The sequence below is a fragment of the Semicossyphus pulcher genome, unplaced genomic scaffold, assembly GCF_022749685.1.
Source record: "Semicossyphus pulcher isolate SPU_LCO1_2020_fin unplaced genomic scaffold, fSemPul1.0.p SCAF_15, whole genome shotgun sequence".
Classification (NCBI taxonomy): Eukaryota; Metazoa; Chordata; class Actinopteri; order Labriformes; family Labridae; genus Semicossyphus; species Semicossyphus pulcher.
Window position 1 is genome coordinate 28,847,501 of NW_027211659.1, and position 10,000 is coordinate 28,857,500.

General features: G+C 46.9%; 1 protein-coding gene across 1 annotated transcript in view; it reads left to right on the forward strand.

Annotated features, from left to right (window-relative positions):
- Nucleotides 1-1,820, forward strand: part of enox1 (ecto-NOX disulfide-thiol exchanger 1) — a 48,692-nt gene extending 46,872 nt beyond the window's left edge. The window contains exon 14 of the mRNA XM_069663473.1: nt 1-1,820. This exon is cut by the window's left edge and continues 211 nt beyond it. The gene's annotated coding sequence lies outside the window, so the exon portion shown is untranslated.
- Nucleotides 1,821-10,000: the final 8,180 nt, after the last annotated feature.

Genomic DNA, 10,000 nt, shown 5'->3' on the forward strand with positions numbered 1-10,000 from the left:
GGATATTCTGCTGGACTGAGGCAGGAAACTGGAGGAGACAGACTTCTGACACTTTGAGGTAAAGAAGTGACGGACGTGACCTCCTCCTCTCTGCAGACCTTCATCACAGTGAAGGTCACCTGGACAGAGCTCGTCAGACCTCCTCACCTGTGAGAGACGTCGTTGAACTGTTGGGTTGTTCCTGAAGGAGGAAAAGTTACACCAAAGTTGATCCGTCACACTTTTGGTTATAAAGCAAAACTTCACACCAAACCTCTTTGAATTTATCAACCAAATCGCAGCATTGATTCACACACAGGGACACATCGTCGTCACTCTCACATTGTTTGTGTGTCGATGAAGCACGAACATAAACTTACATGAACATACAGAAAGCAGATTTCAAACAGTCAAACAAAAACTGTTTATGACTTCAGAAGTTTTCTTTTATTATTAGATTATTTCTTTTTAAAAAGTTTCAGACTCATTTTAAGTGTGTTTGTTGTAAGGCCGGAGATGGACTCGCTTTTTAACCTCGTGTTCTCGAACACACCGTCTGCGTCATGACACACACACGTGTCTCTGCACTACGTGTGTTACTGCAGGATACCTCTAGAGGGCAGCAGAGAGCTCAGGCCGTATGCAGCTGTATGTGCGGGATGTAAACAACAGACATGGAGATGCTCGAGGAGGTTACTGTGACGTTCACTCTGAGGTCACAGCAGAAACAGCTTCTGTGTGTTCGTGGACAGAACACGCCGTCTGCACCGTCCCCGCTCCGTCTCCAACATGTTCCTCCGTGCACGGACGTAACGCTCCCGGACGTGTTCCCGTTTAGTTTTGCAGGTTTCTACATCGACTTCTAAAACAGAACTTATCTGTCTGCAGCTGTTTGACAGGCATGTTTGTCTCTGTGCAGCGGCAACGACACATCGTACAGATGCCTCCACACTGCCCCTACTGCTCATGTGCAGACTGCAGCTCACGTACACGTAGCGTTTATTTTTGAGGACGTGCACAGCCGACGCTCCAAACAGACACAGGGAACACGAACACATAGTTAAAAGCAAGTATATCTCCGGCTTTATAGCCACTTCCTGTTTCCTGTATAGAACACGGGGACGTGGTGCCTCTTGTGGCTGACATAAGGTTTACAACACTTTAATTAATGAGCCTGAGTCACACCTGTGTCACAGATTTAAAAGGTTTGTGCTGAAAAATTACAGAATATCTTCCACGTCTTTTAGAACACAGGAGATAAAACAGTTCTGGACTCCTTCACTTCTCCCTCAGGGCTTCAGTCCAACATGAGACCAAGTTATTATTCTAACAACAGACCTTATCGGACGAGAATAACGGGCTGCAGGTTTAAAATAATTGAACCTGCTGGGTGTGAAACGTTGACTTCCTGCAGAGATCAGGGACACAGACAGGAGGCTGGAAAAGGACAGTAACTGGAGAACACAGGAGGATTTAAATCCGACAGAGAGGCAGAGAGGAGTCAACTCACTGAAGTTATTTCATCATGAACGAGAAGCTGTTCTCTAAAGACACACAGGCTGCGTCTGCATTTAAACCTGGTGAGTGATGTTCCTGTCTGCATGAGGACGAGGAGACGATGTTAAACTGCAGATCAGGAGGAGGTGAACTGTTTGGGTGGTGATGATGGAGAAGAAGACAAAGATGGAGGGATGACGATGAAGAGAGGACTCTGATTTCTTCTGTTTTTTGCTATCAGCTTATTTTCTGCTTCCAGAGACAAAAAGGCTGTAAAGTTACAGACGTGATTTTGTATCGTTCTCCCGTCAAGTTTGTTTTCTTATTTAAATAAAGTTGTTGTTAATTAAGATTTACATTTGAGTCCGTTACACGTCTCACTGAGAGAACACAGCAGTGTAAAGCCTTTTACTCAGGCCGAGACACGTCTATGTTCTGTTCCACCTCAGTGTTCGAATCCAGCTCACAGGATGATGTAAAACTGTGCTCACAACCAGGGAGCTGCTTCTGATGTAACACACACACACACACACACACACATTATCAGATCAACTGTTCCTGGCAGACTGCACACACACACACACACACGCACACACACACACATTATCAGATGTGTGTATGTGTGTGTGTGTGTGTGTGTGTGTGTGTGTGTGTCTGATCTAAATGAAATCTAGGGCAGAGCTTCACACTCTCTGTTAAACCTACACACTGAACACATGAACGTTTCATCCTCTGCTCATGAATCTCTCTCAGCACGAGGACGATGAATCCACAGAGGACTCGCCGCCTCACTCACGTCCATGCAGAGGAATTCATCCTCCCTGCACGCCGCAGTCCCTCCCAGCCCCGAAGGTCCTTATAATGAGCCGAGGCTGGATGTGGAGCAAATGTGAGAGGTGGTGTGATCGCTGGAGAGAAACGTGTGCAGATGGAAGAATTGAGGACAAGTTTTAACCTGATCCAAAGATGAGTTTATCCTCAAGATAAGATCAGAAACAAGAAGAGAAAGTGCAAGAACATCAGGTGATCTAAAACACATTGTGATACAGCATCTGTACAGTTTAACATCCAGGCACACGATGTACAGCTGAAGCTAGCGTAGATACTGTCGATGCATACGGTGCTACAGCTAGCATAGATGCTGCAGATGCATACGGTGCTACAGCTAGCGTAGATGCTGTCGATGCATACGGTGCTACAGCTAGCATAGATGCTGCAGATGCATACGGTGCTACAGCTAGCGTAGATACTGTCGATGCATACGGTGCTACAGCTAGCATAGATGCTGCAGATGCATACGGTGCTACAGCTAGCGTAGATGCTGTCGATGCATATGGTGCTACAGCGAGCATAGATGCTGCAGATGCATACGGTGCTACAGCGAGCATAGATGCTGCAGATGCATACGGTGCTACAGCTAGCGTAGATGCTGTCGATGCATACGGTGCTACAGCTAGCATAGATGCTGCAGATGCATACGGTGCTACAGCTAGTGTAGATGCTGCAGATGCATACGGTGCTACAGCTAGCGTAGATGCTGTCGATGCATACGGTGCTACAGCTAGCGTAGATGCTGTCGATGCATGCGGTGCTACAGCTAGCATAGATGCTGTTGATTCATACGATGCCACAGCTAGCACAGATGCTGCAGATGCATACGGTGCTACAGCTAGCATAGATGCTGCAGATGCATATGGTGCTACAGCTAGCACAGATGCTGTCGATGCATACGGTGCTACAGCTAACACAGATGCTGTCGATGCATACGGTGCTACAGCTAGCATAGATGCTGCAGATGCATACGGTGCTACAGCTAGCATAGATGATGTCGATGCATACGGTGCCACAGCTAGCATAGATGCTGCAGATGCATACGGTGCCACAGCTAGCATAGATGCTGCAGATGCATACGGTGCTACAGCTAGCACAGATGATGTCGATGCATACGGTGCTACAGCTAGCATAGATGGTAAGATAAGATGATCCTTTATTCGTCCCACATCGGGGACATGTACAGTGTCACAGCAGCAAAGTGGATCGTGCAACAGGACAATGAAGGGCGTATAAAAATAGGTAACAAGTGCATCCTAATAAGATAATACGCAACAGAACAAATGACAAAGTAATGCAGTGGATGCATACGGTGCTACAGCTAAAGCTAACTTCTGTGCAGTCCATGCAAACTGTATTACAGCTACAGCTAGCATGGATGCAGTCCATGCATACGCTGGTTCAATTAGCATCCATGCACACAAGGTACAGCTAGGCCACAGCTAGCACCTGTGCAATCAACACACAGTTTTAATGCTACAGCTAATGTTTGCTCACTTCAAGCATGCAGTGGTACAGCTACAGCTAATAGATACGCTGTCTATAAGGTGAATAGACTACAGCTAATTTCTGTGCAGCAGACTCATACAGTTTTACGCTACAGCTAGCATCTGTGCTAGTTGAATATAACTTCCAGGTCAGTGCTGAGGTCATCATTTCATTGTGATGAGGTTTAAAGTTCAGGAGAAAATTACGAAACTTTTTAGAAAGTACTCCTTGATGTTTGACATGAAGTAACGCGTGACTGTAATCTCATTAGTTTTGTTGTAACACAGTAATGTGACACATTAGGCTACTGTCTTAAGTTCAGTCATCACATTACTGTTACTAATCAAACAATTAGGCTCCCAACGGTAAAGTACAAGCTGTGTCCGGCCAGGAGCATCCACTGCTGAGAACACAACATGGACATTAACCAAGCACCTGCAAACACACAAACACAAAGCTGGTATGGCTGGTCAGACCCCGGGACCAGAGTGATGCTCAAGCTGAGGACATGCCGACCCCAGCCGAGCAGCCGAAGCTTGCTTTTCAACAACAGGTAACAAACGCAGAGATGAACAGGCTCGTAGCATCGTTTAGTCGAGGAAGTCGAGGTGTTGTCTTTCAGAAACACACTCGGCAAAACACAGACAGCTCCTTATTAGGACGGGGATTTGTGCTGATACGTGGGCATATGTAAGATTTAACATTCTATTGTAAACAGGCAGTTATGTGACGACACATCGTTATGACTCGTAGTGTAACAAGTTACTCTCCACAGGGAGTGATTAGGTAATGTGTTAGTTTTTAAAAAAGTAACGAGTAACGAGTGTGAAGTGTGAAGACCCTGACGCTGTCTTCAAGTCAAGTTAAACTGAAGTCTGTGTTTAAAGAGGACTAAACACCTGACTGACAGTAATGTGATTCTGCAGCACAGGAAGAGTCCAGCTCCTCTTCGTGTCCTCATTCATGTGTTCATTATTTTGCACCAACATCGAATCCATCATGATCAACGTTTAAACAGCTGATGGCAGAAAATGTTCCTGATTAAGTGAAACAGTCAAAAACAATTAACTGAATTCATGTTTATATATTTATCTTTTCTGTGACTGTTCTTTCCACTGGATGATAATGACTTTAATAATGTGGAACGACATCATCTCATTACGGCTGCGTCTCTCTCTCCATCAGGCTGTCTGCAGGTTCACCTCCTCACATTGTTTCTAACAGCAGCAGCTCGAGCTCATTAACATGTTGTGATGTTGTGTGTGCAGCCTGCTGTCAGAGGAGATGAATATAATGTGTTACATTAGTTTGCATTATTAAATCACAGACAGCAGCGTCCGGGTGCGGCAGCCTGAGACGCTTCACACATCTGCTCGTTTCCTTGAGGCGACTGAAGAGAGAAAACATCGGAGTGTTCGGGGCGGAGCTGAACCTCAGCAGCACAGGTGGAGGACGCTCGCTGCAGCTTTACGTCTCTGTTAGATTCACTGAGTCTACAGCAGGCTGCTCTCTCTCTGTTGTACACACAGCAGGCTGCAGCTTCAGTCACAGTCACAGTGCAGCATCACGTCGTTCTGGACGTAAATGTAGAAAATAAAAAGACCTTTTCTCATTTTGATTTCTGTGTAACGCATCATTTCCTTTCAAACTGTTTAACGTGTGAGGACCTCCACTCAGCTCATAGCATCCTCTGACAACACCTTCACAAGCAGGTGCATGAGTTACACTTTACTATAAAATGGTGTTTCATCCTGTCCCCAAGTTGCATCTCGGATTCAGAATCAAAACAAAGATGGCCGCCCATCAGCTACCTGGAAAGGAATCAAAGTCTCCTGCAGCAGATGGAAAGTGTCATCGATGTGATCCTACAGGTGATTTAGAGTCACCATGAACCTAACAGCATGTGTTTGGACTGAGGAAGCCGGAGTACCCCGAGGGAACCACACATGCACGCGGAGAACATGCAGACTCCACACAGGAAGGCCCACTACGTCCTCCTAGCTGTGAGTTCCACTGCACCACTGTGCCGTGTCACTGAGGAACCTACAGATGTTCTGTGAATGCACCAACGCTGGCTCCACCTGCGTCCTGCAGAGAAACACCTGACCTGAAACAACGCACACAGACTTTAAACGTTATGACAACAGCATTCTCTCAGGAAGTCAACACTTTGTACGACACAACACAAATAAAACAGGATTAATAAACCAAATATTCATGTTTTAAATCTGCTTCCTGTTATGCTCTCAGTCCTCGGTGTTTCTGTCCTCTGTCTCTGTCTCACAGTCCCTCCTCCTCCATTTATCTCTCTCTCTCTCTCTCTCCCTCTCTCCCTCTCTCTCTCTCTCTCTCCCTCCCTCTCTCTCACCCCCCCTGTCTGTTGTTGTTGTGTGTGAAAGCCACATTAAACACAAACAGACAGAAGGGAACCGTAGCTGTCAGCGCTGCAGGATGATGCCTCAGGCCTGTAAACACCTCCAGCTCTCGGCCCTCTCTGAGCAGGATAAACACACAGAGACAATATTATATACAGCAGCAGGTAAACAACAGTGTATTCTGAAAATGCTCCCAATGCAGGCTGAAGGTGGACTGTAAACAAAGAACAAACAACAAGTTTAAAATACTGAGACAGTTCAGTTAAAGAGATCATGTGGAAGGTGTTCATGTAAATAAATGTCTGTAAGTCTCTCTCTCTCTCTGAATGAGGTCACACATGGTGACTGAGCCTATGGCCCACTGATGAAAGCCTTTGCATCTGCAGTATATAGTATTATTATGGGCTGGGTGTCTGTGGCGACGCCCAGTTAGTGACGCGTTTTCCATCAGCCAGCAGTGGTTGGTCTGCCAGAGAGGGTAGGCGGAGCTAAGCGGCTGCTTCTCCGCTCTCTGCAAGTGTTGCGAGTAAACAGTAATCTACTATGGCTGAACAAACAAAGAAAAGATGGATGACTACAGATACAACTTCAACAAGAAGTGAAAATCCAAAGAAGAAGAAACAAACTCGACGCTCAGATGAAGCAAACAGTCTGAAAAGGAAAGCGACCGTCAGCCAGGAAAATCAAGAGTTACAACCGGAGCCAACCGTGGACGTCTGGTTGAAGGAAGTGTTCTCACACAAATACAGTTTACTAGAGACGACATTTAAATGTTCGAGATTAGACCTTTAATATGTTTAGACTTTTCTGTTACCCATCTTCTCTCATTTGTTTATAAGTTTAAATATTATAAAAACATAAACATATATTCAGTTATACTTTCCTTAATTTAAAGTTCTGTTAAATAACATTTGAGACACATTGTTTTGAATAAAAAACTGTATTTAAATGTTAAATTTGAAACTGTGACTAAACGTGTCTCCATTTTGTCCAATTATTAAAAATTAAACCAAAAGAAGAAAAAATCCAAACATAAATGAAACTGAAAAACGCTGCATGCACATCCCGACAAACGTTGGCGAACAATCCGATTCTTTTGAACGTCTCTTTGGTGCAACCGACGGAAACTGAGTCGTAGCTGAGAGTTCTCTTTGTGGGGACCTATATCTCACTGCCCGCCCTCGATCCACTCCTCTCTAACATCATAGTTAGTTCTTATCATGCTGATTTATGTCCAAGTGTTTTTTTTTCAAGTTTACTTTTAATTAGTTATTTGATGCTATAAAAAGGGGGCGTGGCGTCCTGATTGACAGCTCTGTGGACAAATGGGGCTCCTGCAGCGTTCTGTTCCCAAGTAGCAGAGTAGAGGAGGAACGGCGAGAGGAGACGTAACTATCAACAGAAGTCACATGTGAAGATGAACATTCAGTCAGAGGTGTTCAAAAAACAAAAATCAGCTCAGTAGCCAAAAGAATCACGTGCTCTACATGCTGATGAGGGAGTGTGTGTGTGTGTGTGTGTGTGTGTGTGTGTGTGTGTGTGTGTGTGTGTTTCTATAAATAATGAGCAGAGCAGCAGAGGGAGCAGCTCTCCGTTAGCCGTGCTGTGTCTCTAATGAAGCCGGCTGTAATTAGCCGCAGCTCTTTGTGTTTTCTTTGTCGACTTTGGTGTTGAGTCGTTCCTTCATCCCCCGCCGCTGTCACGTCCTGTCACTGACGCCTGCTGCTCATCACACCTGGCAGACATTACTGAGGGAAAGTTGTTGTTGGTATTGTGATGCTGCTGGTGGATGACAGCAGCGGGTGAATTAAAGCGACGGCATCAAATGGAGCGTCCAAATTATGTGAACACGTCTGCTGAGGAAGTAAAGCATGCGCTGTGGAATAACAAGAGGCTTTCTGAAGAACTCTGTTCTTTATATGTGAGAACAACGGTCGCTCTTTTAGCTCTGGTTTGTTCTCCACCCACTCCACAAAGATCAGACTGAAGAAGAACCAGATTTTCAGAAGTGATTTCCTCATCTGAGAAGCTTGTTTTTTATGCTTTTTTTTAATGTTTCTACTTTGACTGAAGTTAAAGAAGGGTTAGGGTTAAGGTTAGGCTCTCCCAGCAGGGGCCGTGCGGACTGATATCTACTGTACGTAGGACTCCACTTGAGGTCCTGGCTGATGATGGTCCCCAGAGAGCGGGAAGACTCCACAGAGAGCTGCAGAAAGTCAATATCATTTTGAGACAGGGCAGGAGAAGGTCTTTTATCAGCATTAGTTGTATTGAAATAACAGGATTTTAAATGTTCTTATTGCATTAATAATTTAGAGATGTATGTATATGTTTGTATTCAACAGTTCAGTTAAAGCATGCACCTTCTGTGAGGCTGTGTAACGTGTCATCCGTCCCTGCAGAGAGAGGAGAGGTCAGGGTCTGCAGAGATGTTCACTGATGAGTTCACGTTCGCCAGCAGCACCTCGTCACGTTCGCCAGCAGCACCTCGTCACGTTCGCCAGCAGCATCTCGTCACGTTCACCAGCAGCACCTCGTCACGTTCACCAGCAGCATCTCGTCACGTTCACCAGCAGCATCTCGTCACGTTCACCAGCAGCATCTCATCACGTTCACCAGCAGCACCTCGTCACGTTCACCAGCAGCATCTCGTCACGTTCACCAGCAGCACCTCGTCACGTTCACCAGCAGCATCTCGTCACGTTCACCAGCAGCACCTCGTCACGTTCACCACGTTCACCAGCAGCATCTCGTCACGTTCACCAGCAGCACCTCGTCACGTTCACCACGTTCACCAGCAGCATCTCGTCACGTTCACCAGCAGCATCTCGTCACGTTCACCAGCAGCACCTCGTCACGTTCACCAGCAGCATCTCGTCACGTTCACCAGCAGCACCTCGTCACGTTCACCACGTTCACCAGCAGCATCTCGTCACGTTCACCAGCAGCACCTCGTCACGTTCACCACGTTCACCAGCAGCATCTCGTCACGTTCACCAGCAGCATCTCGTCACATTCACCAGCAGCACCTCGTCACGTTCACCAGCAGCACCTCGTCACGTGCACCAGCAGCATCTCGTCACGTTCACCAGCAGCATCTCGTCACGTTCACCAGCAGCATCTCGTCACGTTCACCAGCAGCACCTCGTCACGTTCACCAGCAGCATCTCGTCACGTTCACCAGCAGCACCTCGTCACGTTCACCACGTTCACCAGCAGCACCTCGTCACGTTCACCAGCAGCATCTCGTCACGTTCACCAGCAGCATCTCGTCACGTTCACCAGCAGCATCTCGTCACGTTCACCAGCAGCACCTCGTCACGTTCACCACGTTCACCAGCAGCACCTCGTCACGTTCACCAGCAGCATCTCGTCACGTTCACCAGCAGCATCTCGTCACATTCACCAGCAGCACCTCGTCACGTTCACCAGCAGCACCTCTTCACGTGCACCAGCAGCATCTCGTCACGTTCACCAGCAGCATCTCGTCACGTTCATCAGCAGCATCTCGTCACGTTCACCAGCAGCATCTCGTCACGTTCACCAGCAGCACCTCGTCACGTTCACCAGCAGCACCTCGTCACGTTCACCAGCAGCATCTCGTCACGTTCACCAGCAGCATCTCGTCAAGTTCACCAGCAGCACCTCGTCACGTTCACCAGCAGCACCTCGTCACGTTCACCACGTTCACCAGCAGCATCTCGTCACGTTCACCAGCAGCACCTCATCACGTTCACCACGTTCACCAGCAGCATCTCGTCACGTTCACCAGCAGCATCTCGTCACGTTCACCAGCAGCACCTCGTCACGTTCACCACGTTCACCAGCAG